The following is an 11,627-nucleotide window of genomic DNA, read 5'->3' on the forward strand; positions in this document are numbered from 1 at the left end:
TATCAGTGTGGGCACCGGTGACCCTAAACATAGTGTTTTACCCTGTAATGTTATATTTGTTTCTTGTTTAATATAATTATTTGTTGAATATATTATATGTGTTTGTGTTATTTCTTGGAAGTCTCCAACTATCTGGCAAGTAAGTGGGGATTAACCTGTGGTTGGAATTTTCCTCCCAAGCTGCCCTGGTGACCCTGCCAGGAAGGAGCAAGCAGGGTGGAGGCACTGCCAAATAAATTCATAGGGAAAAATAAAGAAGATACACCCTGCTGAGTGGGTGGCAGGATCCAGAAGAACCCAGACCTGTCCATCAGAACCTGTAAGCAGATTGGCATTAAAGAAGGTAACCGGGTGGAGAGGGGGCGCTACATTGGAGGTATTGCTGGGATCCCATCTTTTAAACTCAGACCTTATATACACCCCTGCTGCCTTCCTGGGAAATTAAGTATCTGTAATTTCTCAGTATGGATTACCAGAAGAGGCTTGTAACTTGGTGTGAGCTGGAGGGAGCTGACCCTGAACGCCACTTCCCACTCACTAATGTACCCACTGAATGGGAAGTTTGGCAATCTCATCTTCAATTTGTCTGTGTCAGAGAGTGGGGAACCTGTGTGGTTCAGAGACAGATGCAAGCAAAAGGGGAAGCTACTTTATCCCTCCTTGTAGAGAGCAAGATTATACTGTCTACTGTAGTGACCCTCCATGTAATTCTGCCAGATGGAGAGAAGGAAGCATGAAAGGTGGCCATACAAGCACAATCATGTTTTCCCTCCCCATCTCCCCCACCATCTGAAACTATCAATTTTCAGTTCAAATTGGGGGACTTCCTTAGGCAGTAGGGGAAGACTGAATGACTGAATTAAGGACTGTTTTGGGAAGTAGTCCTATGCCTCCTCGCAGTTCTACAGACCAAATAATTTTTGCTATGGGACAAGCAATAGGGGAGTCCATAAAGACAGCATATGAATCGGGCCCTTACAGAAAGTTAAAGTTCTCTTCAGGCATTAAACCAGTGCCTGTAGGGGAAGATGACTGACATTTGGAGGCATCAACTAAATCAGATGCAGGAATGGCAGTGTAGTGAGGCTGAAAAGAGGAAACGTGGCAGAACGCCTGCAAGGACCTGCAGGCTATGTAATCTGTGCATTAAAAGCCATCAAGCTGGTTGCCACTGTTGATGACTATCGGCGATGGAGGATGCCTTTGGGAGCCTAGAGACAGGGGAAGACCTCTACTTTCAATTTCGGTCCTGTTGCCAACAGCCAGGTAAAAAAATCTTCCTATCTTCACAGATTGGAACCATCCCTTCAACTGTGCATCTGCCATAAAGGCGCTGAGAGGAGCCAGGAACACAGAGTATGACTAGAACAGGTCATATGAGGTGCCATTTATGACAACTTTATAATTATGAAATTGAAACTTGTAGACTGATTGGACAGTCCTCCAGAATTCCATCAATTGCTGCAAGAAGTCCGGGGGCGGTGGGGGGAAGAAAAAACAAACAAACAAACTGTTAGAGAGAGGAATAAGAATGCAGTGAGCAGGACCATTGCTCCTAACAAACTGAAGAATGACCCTTTTCTGTCCACCACCGAGGACCTCCAACAACAGCTTAAAACCCTGACAGCACAGCTCACTGAATTTATGACAAGTAAGGTGCCTCAGGGGTCACCTGGCGAAATTCTTCCACCAACTTTGATGGAAAGGAAGTACCCTCCTTTTCACCCAGGGAGAGGGGACCCCAACAGAGAACCTCTAAATAAAATCTTGGCGACCTTCCCAAGGAGCAAGAAATTCTGCTACTGATGTGGTGAGGATGGGCACATTTCCACCCAGTCTGACAACCCAAGAAACGAAGAGAAGGTAACACAACGAAAAAGGGAGCTACAGGGAAACTCCAAAGGATCCCAGTAATGGAGCATACTGGGAGCCATTACAGTCAAAGCTCCACTACGTTGTGTTATGAACAGCCTTCCTGAAGCCTATTCCCAGAGGGATTGATAGGCCCAGCAGCGGTAGTTAATGTGATGGTAGAAGGGATTCCTTGTAGGGCCCTTGCTGGACAGTGGATCTCAGGTCACCATCATTACTAGAGAATTCCATTGGCAATTTCTGCCTCAAGTGAAGATCTATCCTCTAGAGGAATTGGCAATATGGGGCTTCAGCAATGCTAGTTACCCGTACGATGGCTATGAACTAGTGACTCTAAATTTTCCTGCAGAACTGGCTGGATGTCTCCAGGATTGATATACTCTGGCTTTGATTTGTCCTGAGATGCAAAATTCTGATGGCATTTCCATATTGATTAAAACCAACAGCAACATGTTCCAGTCATTGGCCACTGTTTGTGGTCGTTTGGGTCAGAAGACCCCAGGCATGGTTTGCCCTCCATGGCAAGAGCTGACTCTGGGCTCATCCATGACACATTATGACCAGGATAGCTCTGCCAATAAGTCACTAGGAAAAGTTGTAAAAGTATTCAAAGCTGTTTTGTCCATACCCCACATAGTGAGATTGACTTGAAAGAAAAACTTAAGCAGCACAGTAGTAGCCTTCCTCATACAGCGATGATGGAGAACCTTTCTTAACCATCAGACCACTAGGGAGGTTTATTGTCCTTACTACAGATGGAGAAAGCTTGCAATAAAACCAACCATCCCATAGCCATCAGGAAAGAAATGGTGTTGGCACAATTTTATAGGGTAGAAAGTCTCGTGAGCCCTGCAACTGCTGCCAGAAAGCCCTGTAAGGCATTGGATCCTGATCTTTTTGATTTTGGTGATTCTCCTGCATCTCCCAGTTGGAAAAACCAGTTGAAAAAAATAGCTAAGTAAAAGACCTAATGTGTTTTCCACTGAGGAATGGGATGTGCCATTAATGTGGAACACACCATTCATTTGGCAGATGACAGGCCTTTCAGGGAGAGGTCCTGAAGACTGGCACCTGCAAACACTGAGAATGTGAAAAAGCATATCCAAGAACTATTGAAAGCAGAAATAATTTCTGAATCCCATAGCCCCTATGCATCCCCCATTGTGGTGGTGCAGACTGTGCGCATGTGTGTTGACTATCTCACACTGAATAAAAGAACCATCCCAGATCAATACACTGTACCCAGGGTAGATGATGCCTTAGCTTGCCTAGCAAGAAGCAGATGGTTCTCTGTCTTAGATTTACAAAGTGGCTACTACCAGATCCCAATGAGCTCTGAAGAAAAAAAGAAGAGAGCTTTCATTTGCCCTTTGGGATTCTACCAGTTTGAGAGGATGCCCCAAGGTATCTCAGGAGCTCCTGCTACATTCCAGTGTTTGATGGAGAAAACAGAGGGGGGGTTTAAATTTGTTAGAAGTGCTGGTGTATTTGGACGACTTAATTGTTTTGGGGAAAAATCTGGAAGAGCATGAAGCTCGACTAACAAAAGTGTTAGACCGCCTGGAAGCTAGTGGGTTAAAACTGTTACTTGATAAATGTCAATTTTGTCAAAACCGAGTAAAATATATAGGCCATGTTGTGTCAGCAGAAGGTGTGGCAGCTGACTCCAAGAAGATTAAGGCATTAACCAGCTGGCCTATACCCAAAGACCTGAAAGCCTTACAATCTTTCCTAGGCTTCTGTGAATATTACCGCTGATTTGTAAAAAAATTACTCCTCTATTGTGAGACCGTTCACCAATTTGACAATGGGATACCGCCGCGGCCCCCCCACCCGCCAACGTGGAAGAAATCACCCCAGCATAAGCTTGTGAGTCCTCCTGAGAGGTATTTCAAGGTAAATGAACCCTTTGGTGACCCTTGAACTGAGAAATGCAACAACACGTTCCATGCCCTTATTAAAAAACTCACCACTGCACCAGTGTTAACCTTTGCAGACCCTACCAAGCCCTATGAACTGCACATAGATGCTAGTCTTGATGGATTAGGAGCACTTCTCTATCAAAATTATGAGAATCAATGAAATCCCGTGGCCTTTGTCAGTCGAGGGCTGGCTGCATCTGAAAGACACTATCCCGTGCACAAACTTACGTTTTTAGCTCTCGAATGGGCTGTTGGGAACAAACTTCATAGTTATCTATACGAAGCAATCTTTGTAGTAAAAACAGATAACAACCCACTTACTTATGTGCAGACCACAGCTAAACTAGATGCTACTGGTCAGCGATGAATGGCTGCGTTGGCTGCTTATAACTAAGCTGCAGTACTGTTCGGGTCACACCAATGCAAATGCAGATGCATTTTCCCGTCGCCTTCATAACCCACTCGAGGAAAAGTCTGAGTGGATAAAAATGTCTTCTCCTGCTATTCGTGCCACCTGCAAGACCATAATAAAAACAACTGCAGTCCCCTTCTGTAAATGAGGAAAAATATGCCGACACACTGGGGTTATCTGACAAGGCTATACCTACAATTTATGCAAACCTCGTTGGGCTAAAACTTTTGAATTGCCCCAGTTAACTCCGTCTGAATTGAGAAGAGCTCAGTGAAAAAATTCAAACATTGGTCCCATGATGGAAGCTGGGGAAAAGGGTGAAAAACCCATCTCCAAGGCTAACTCTCCCCCCGACACAATTCTTCTCTTAAAAGAGTGGGATCGTTTAGTAATCAACAAAGGCTTGTTATTCCAAACCATCCAGACTATAAGGGGCCAGGTGTGAAAACTGGTCTTACATCAAGAATACCAGGAGACGGTGTTGAAGTCTTTGCACAATGACCATGGTCACTTGGGGGTTGTCATAAATATAAAGGCAAGGGTAAACACCTTTAAAATCCCTCCTGGCCAGAGGAAAAACCCTTTCACCTGTAAAGGGTTAAGAAGCTAGGATAACCTCACTGGCACCTGACCAAAATGACCAATGAGGAGACAAGATACTTTCAAAGCTGGGGGTGGGGGTGGGGGGAGAAACAAAGGCTCTCTCTCTGCCTGTGTGATGTTTTTGCCGGGAACAGAAAAGGAATGGACTCTTAGAACTTAGTAAGTAATCTAGCTAGATATGCATTAGATTCTGTTTTGTTTAAATGGCTGATAAAATAAGCTGTGCTGAATGGAATGTATATTCCTGTGTCTTTTTGTAACATAAGGTTTTGCCTAGAGGGATTCTCTGTGTTTTGAATCAGATTACCCTGTAAGGTATTTACCATCCTGATTTTACAGAGGTGATTCTTTTACTTTTTCAGTAATTAAAATTCTTCTTTTAAGAACCTGATTGTTTTTTCATTGTTCTTAAGATCCAAGGGTTTGGGTCTGTGTTCCCCTATGCAAATTGGTGAGGATTTTTATCAAGCCTTCCCCAGGAAAGGGGGTGTAGGGTTTGGGGAGTAACTGGTAGTTACTAACCATTTTACAAGGTATTCCCAAGCATATCCCACAAAAGACCAAAAAGCCAGTACAGCGGCCAAAATTTTATGGGATAAATTCTTTATACATTATGGTTTCCCTGGCCAAATCCATTCTGACCAGGGAAGAGATTTTAAAAGCAGACTAATTCACAAACTAACAAAAACCCTGGAAATAGGGAAGTCCAGAACCACTCCTTACCATCCTCAGGGAGATCCACAACCTGAGAAATTCAACCGGACTTTGCTAAAAATGTTGGAAACTGCCTCCATCCCAAAAGACCAGATGGAGTGAGCAGGTCAGTTACCTTGTGCATGCCTGTAGCGAGGTGACAACTCACCGGTGTGGCACCTCCTCCTGGTTATCTTGGGAACTAGCTCTTTCCAGCCTCAGAGCTCCCTTTTCAGGTCAGTGTCTTGCCTGCCGCTGGCCCCCGTGTCCTCTTCCAGACCCCAGTGCCCTGTACCTCGGGTGCTGCCCCACCAATACCCCACCACACTCTAGGTCTCCCCTCCTAGGGGAACCCCTAACCCTCTCACCCACCTTGCCTCAGTGGCTACTGCCAGTTGTCATCTAGCCCCCGCTCACTGGGGCAAACTGCAGTCTGTCATGGCCATTCATCATTGGCAAGGAGGTTGGACCAGCTGCCTCTGCTTATTCCCGGGCTGTATCAAAGGTACTGGGCTACAGAGATAGGCCTTCATCCTGGGGAGCTTACCAGGCTGGAGCTCCCCAGCTCCCTTTTCCAGCACTGCTCCATCTCAGGTACCCTCCTCTCCCAGGCAGCCAGGTCCTTCTCTCTCCAGCTAGAGAGAGACTCTCTCAGTTCCTGGCTCACAGCCCTTTTATAGGGCCAGCTGTGGCATGATTGGCGCATGGCCCCAGCTGTGGCTGCTTCCTCAATCAGCCTCGCCTTTCACAGTCTCTGAGAGAGTGTATTGCAATGGTCCTACATTGCCTGGTCATATTGGAAAACCCGGGAAGTGGGTGGGCGCAAGCCCACCCACTGCTAAAGGCCCCTCCCCCAGCCTAGCGGGAGGGACCACTGGACCCAGGGACCAACTGATTATGGGGGACAACTAATGAAAAACAGGGACGGGAGTGAGGGTCAAAGGTTCAAATTAAGGATGCCGGATGAGGACACCGAGCAGAGAACCCCCGACAGCGCCCATTGCTCCTCAAAGCTGTCGAGGGAGCTAGCGGACGCTGCCCAGTGGAACTCTGCCCCAATGCGTGAAACTAGGGAGGAACGAAAATAGGCCCCACAGTCGCAGAGCACCCCCTCGTTCAACATCCTCCTCCTGGTATTGTAGATGAAGACTTTGGCCAGAGCCAGGACGAGGTTGACGAGGAGGTCTCCCGACTTCATGGGGCCACGGATAGGGTGTGCAAAAAGGAACAAGTGTGGGGAAAAGTGCAGCCAGAACCTCAACAAGAGGTTCTGGAGGAGCCGGAATAGGGGCTGCAACCTGGCGCATTCGAGATAGGCATGCGCCAGGTTCTCCCTCACGCCGCAAAAGGGACAGGCCTCAGGTGTAGGGGTGAACCGCGCCAGGTGCACGCCCGTGCTCACGGCTCCATGAAGGAGCCACCAACTAATGTCCCCGGCGGGCCGTGGGACCAAGGTGGAATAAAGGTTGGCTCACCAGGGCTCCTCACCCTCTTTAGGTGGAAGATAGTCCCGCCATTTGGTGTCGGGGCGGGACCCGAGGGTGAGGAAATGTAACGTATGGAGCACGAGCGTGTACAGATGGTTTCTGGGCGCGGTTCGAAACTGGACCGGCTGCAGGGTGTGCAGCCGGCTCGGGGTGTGGGAGCGGGGATGCCGGGGGGCTCGGGAACAGGTGCCCGAGAAAAATGTCCGGAGGGCCAGGGGTGAGAGGTGGGCGGGGAACGCCCTCTCGCAGGGCTCGCCACGGGAAAGCGAGAGAATTGGGTGACAAGGCGGCCGTCGCCTCCTGGAGTATGCGCCTAGGGGTCAGAAGGGTGGAAAGCCCCATGCGTCGTCCGAGCACGGGGCTCCACCCAATCCCCACTGTCATAGTCCAGGAGGTCTCCGACTCTGGTGGTTTCTGCCAGGACCAACCCCCGACACACTGCGGGAGACTCCGCCACCTGCACACGGAGATCAAGGTTGTGTAGCAGGGGCTCCGCGAGGAGGTCCGCTCCCTCAGTGGCCACAAATGACCTGGTCGCCGAAAAAAGCTTCCAGGTCCGGAGGAGGTCCTGGTAGAAGACCGGCAGCTCGGAGAGGTCTCGCGGAAGGCCTCTCAGATGGAGAAAAAAGAGCTGCAGGTCTTAGCGGAGCCCTCAGAGGCGGCGGAGGAAGGCGTGCGCCAACGTACTCCACACCGGACTACCTGCACTATAAAGGAGCCTCTGCAGGGCCTGGAGGCGGAAGACATGGTTGCCTGGTAGGGACTTCTTCCTGTTTGTTTTTCCTTTGCCATTGGTCTCTTATCTGTCTTTACTGCTGCCTCTGCCTTCCCATTGCTTTGGGGGTACCCAGGAGAAGAAGTCTTGTGTTTTATTTCCCATTTAGTGCTGGATCATTTGAGTTTTGCTGCAGTATACTGTGGTCCATTGTCTGGGCATAGTTTGTCAGGTATGCTAAACCTTGCAAAAAGAAGCCTTCAGTTTCCTGATCACAGTTCTTGCCTGAGTATCCTCCAGATAGTCCACCTTCCAGAAATTAGAGTAGTAATCATAGGACTGGAAGGTATCTCAAGAGGTCATCTAGTCCAGTCCCCTGCACTCATGGCAGGACTACGTATTATCTAGACCATCCCTGACAGGTGTTTGTCTAACCTGCTCTTAAAAATCTCCAATGATGGAGATTCCACAACCTCCTTAGGCAATTTATTCCAGTGTTTAACCCCCCTCACAGTTCGGAAGTTTTTCCTAGTGTTCAACCTAAACCTCCCTTGCTGCAATTTAAGCCCATTGCTTCTTCACCTATCCTCAGAGGTTAAGAAGAATAATTTTTCTCCCTTTTCCTTGTAACAATCTTTTATGTACTTAAAAACTGTTATCATGTCCCATCTCAGTCTTCTCTTCTCCAGACTAAACAAACCCAATTTTTTCAATCTTGCCTCATATATCATGTTTTCTAGACCTTTAATCTACTGAGCACATGTAATTCTTGTGATGAACAGTGAACAGATCTGTTCTGAACTTTTTCCAATGTTGGGCTGGGATTTCATGGGGCTGTAGAGCCTCCTAAATTTGTTGTTGACCACTGTAGTCTCTGCATACCTCACACTGTTTCATGTATGCTCTCAGTTGGGCAATCTTGCCTGACTAGTAGGTACACTTCTTGGCTCATCTCAGGATTGCCTCTATATCTAGTTGTGAAGCATGGATCTGTCTCATGATGTCAACTCTTAAATCTGGGGGATTACTGCTCAGTCCACTTTAAACAAAATCCCATCTTGCACACACAGCTCATCCCTCATGTGGTGGTAGGGGGTCACCTCCTGTGGCACTCGCTCCTAGCAGTCTGGTCAGCTCTGGAGTATGAATCGTTTTACTGCCTGTTGTGTCCCGTCTTGTTCAGTGCTTTGTTGGATTGCCTGGCGCCTCCCAACAGAGATGCCAAGGCATTGTCGCATGTTGATAGATGCTATTTCCTGTTCCACAGACCCATCTGTGTTGTACTCGGGAAGGTATGCCCTGCTCAGTGTATCTGCCACCAGCAGAGAGAGACTGTCTGGGCAGTATCTTACGCCCATATCATGGTGCTGCAGTCTCAGTAGCACACATGATAGTGTCTTGGGTACACTCAGCGGTGGCTTGGGTGCACTCAGCAGTGGCTTCTAAAGGCTTGTGATCAGACTGCACATCCACCCTGCGCCCAGAGGTGAACGGATGGAATCATTCCAGGCCAAAGAGCACAGTCAGTAGCTCTCTTTCTAGTTAAGCATTTCCCCTTTCTGTGCCTGTCAAGAGCTTTACTAGAAAATGCTATGAGCTGCCGGCGACACATCAGTGCTGCTCCTAAGCTTCCTTCTGAGCATTACACGGTAGCTCTAGCTGCTCCATAGGGCATATTTAGGACTGGTGCCTTGCTTATGATTTTTTTTTTACTCCTTTCAAATGCCTATTCTTAGGTCTCTGACTATTCCCATGCTGCTTCACCGGGTGTTAACTGTCAGAGAGGTTTACAGGCTGCTAACAGGTATGTGCAGAATATGGAAAGATCCCATCCCTGGACTCTCTTCACATCCTTTGGTCTGGGCATTTCCTTAATATCTCTCAGTTTATCAAGATCCTACCAGAGTCCCTCAAAAGTCAACAGATGTCCAGCATAGGGAACCTTAGGTCTCCTCAGCTTCCGCTTGCCTGCATTCAGCCTAATATGCTGCTCCCAACACCTGGTTAGCTGTTGTCACAACTTGATATCATGGTCCTGGATTGTCTCTTCCTTGCCATCATTTTAACAGGGTGGTATTTTTTTTTGAAGCAAAAGATGTTTTTATTTGCATAACACACTTACAAAGTAAAAGCAGCATATGCAATGTGTAACACAGCAACTAATCACAATTGTTTTCTCATTAGCTTCAGGGGAGGGAAGTGTTCAAGCTTGCCTGGGCCCAGAGCGGGGGGCTTCCTCGACTCTCGTGGTCTTCCACCCTTCCGAGTTACCTGGTGGCCCAGAGCGAGGGGGCTTCATCGACTCTCGTGGTTTTCCACCCCCTCGAGTTACCTGGCACCACGCCCGAGTGTCACCAACAATTCCCTCCTCTGAAAGCACCCAACAAGAGGGGCAGACTGTGGGGTAGACAATCCGGGGGTGGGGGTGTCACGTGCACCCATGTGTGAAAGGATCCCTCTAGGGTGGTGGTGTCCGCAGCAGCAATGGCTGGGGCTGGGGTCCCTTACTTTCTCCCCCAATCAAAGGGTCAGACAAAGGGACCCCGATGGGGACACTGAGCAGAGAACCTCAGACAGTGCCCACTGCTCCTCAAAAGCATCAAGGGAGTCGGTGGATGCCGCCCAGAGGAACTCCACCCAGATACATGAACGGAACGAGGATCAGAAAACAGCCCCACAGTCATAGGAAACTCCATCGGGCCAAACAGGGTGGTATTCCCCCTAAAGGCCAACAGCCCTGAGGCCAGCCAGCCCTGTTTGATTATCAGACCCATCTGGGAAGGATTCAGAGAGTTCAATTGGGAGGAAAGTTATAGAAGGCAGGTTGACTCCTGTGGCAGGCTGGGGGATAGTGTGAGGAGAAAGGCCTTGGGAACCCTGCAGAAGACCCTGGCCCAGGTTAAAAGATTGGGTTTATATGTGAAGCTTTTGCTGAACAACTTTATTATGTTTGAAGAATAAACTGTGTCCTGAAGGAAGGGCCTGAACAGACTTTGGGTGTTGGTTTTAGGGCTTCTTATGTAAGGACGAGTGAAATAGGCCACCAGGCCTACAATCTCCTCCTACAATTTGTCATCAACTACAATTGTGATGCCTGAAGTCCCTCTAATGCCTGGCACAGTACTCAAAGACTTACCAGCTGTTCAGTGTTTCAGGTAATTATTCCTGGCAACAGCATCTCATTATCTTATCATCCTTTTTCCTCATGAGAGAGTAAAAAAGGCTTTACCTTCCTTTTCTCATCTTCATCCCCTATACTCAGCTCTGTATACAGACTCAATTCTTACTTCTGTGCTTGTGCAAGGTTCTTTGTCTGGCAATCTAGCATATGATTTCTGGTGGTCTGAGTCCCTCCCTATTGCCTGTTTGCTCTGCTTATAGGTACTGTTTATTTGCCTGTTAATCAAACTCTCTACCTTGCCGTGAGTCTCTGACCACTGCCACAATGTTTTGTATACTACATACTGGGTAATACCAGGAAGACTCCATGCTTGTAATACTAATTTACCTCTCTATTAAGAGAACTATTTACAGAGGTGCTGCAGCTGGCATTGAAGCCATGTGCAAACAGAGTGACGTCTTGTTGCTCCTCTAAACTTCTCCCTTCTGCAACCTGTGCTCCTCCCTTCAAGTTCCATGCAGGTTGCTCAAGAAAATATCTCTGGGGCAGATACAACACCAGTTCCATTCCTGGTATCTTCCTATGGGTTGGGACACAGAGATGGCCCCTCATCCGCCCACTTCCCCTGCTCTTCCTCACATCTGTGATCATCCTCCACATGCTCCCCTCCCACACAGTTGCTAACCCCAATTCCATCCCTCCACCACTTAACTATCACTCCTCTATTCCTGCTCAGAATGACTTCAAATTGCACCTCCCTTCAGTGAGCTGGGAGTGTTTTGGAAGATGGAGAGTGAAGCTC

The sequence above is a fragment of the Chelonia mydas genome, chromosome 2 (assembly GCF_015237465.2).
Source record: "Chelonia mydas isolate rCheMyd1 chromosome 2, rCheMyd1.pri.v2, whole genome shotgun sequence".
Lineage (NCBI taxonomy): Eukaryota > Metazoa > Chordata > Testudines > Cheloniidae > Chelonia > Chelonia mydas.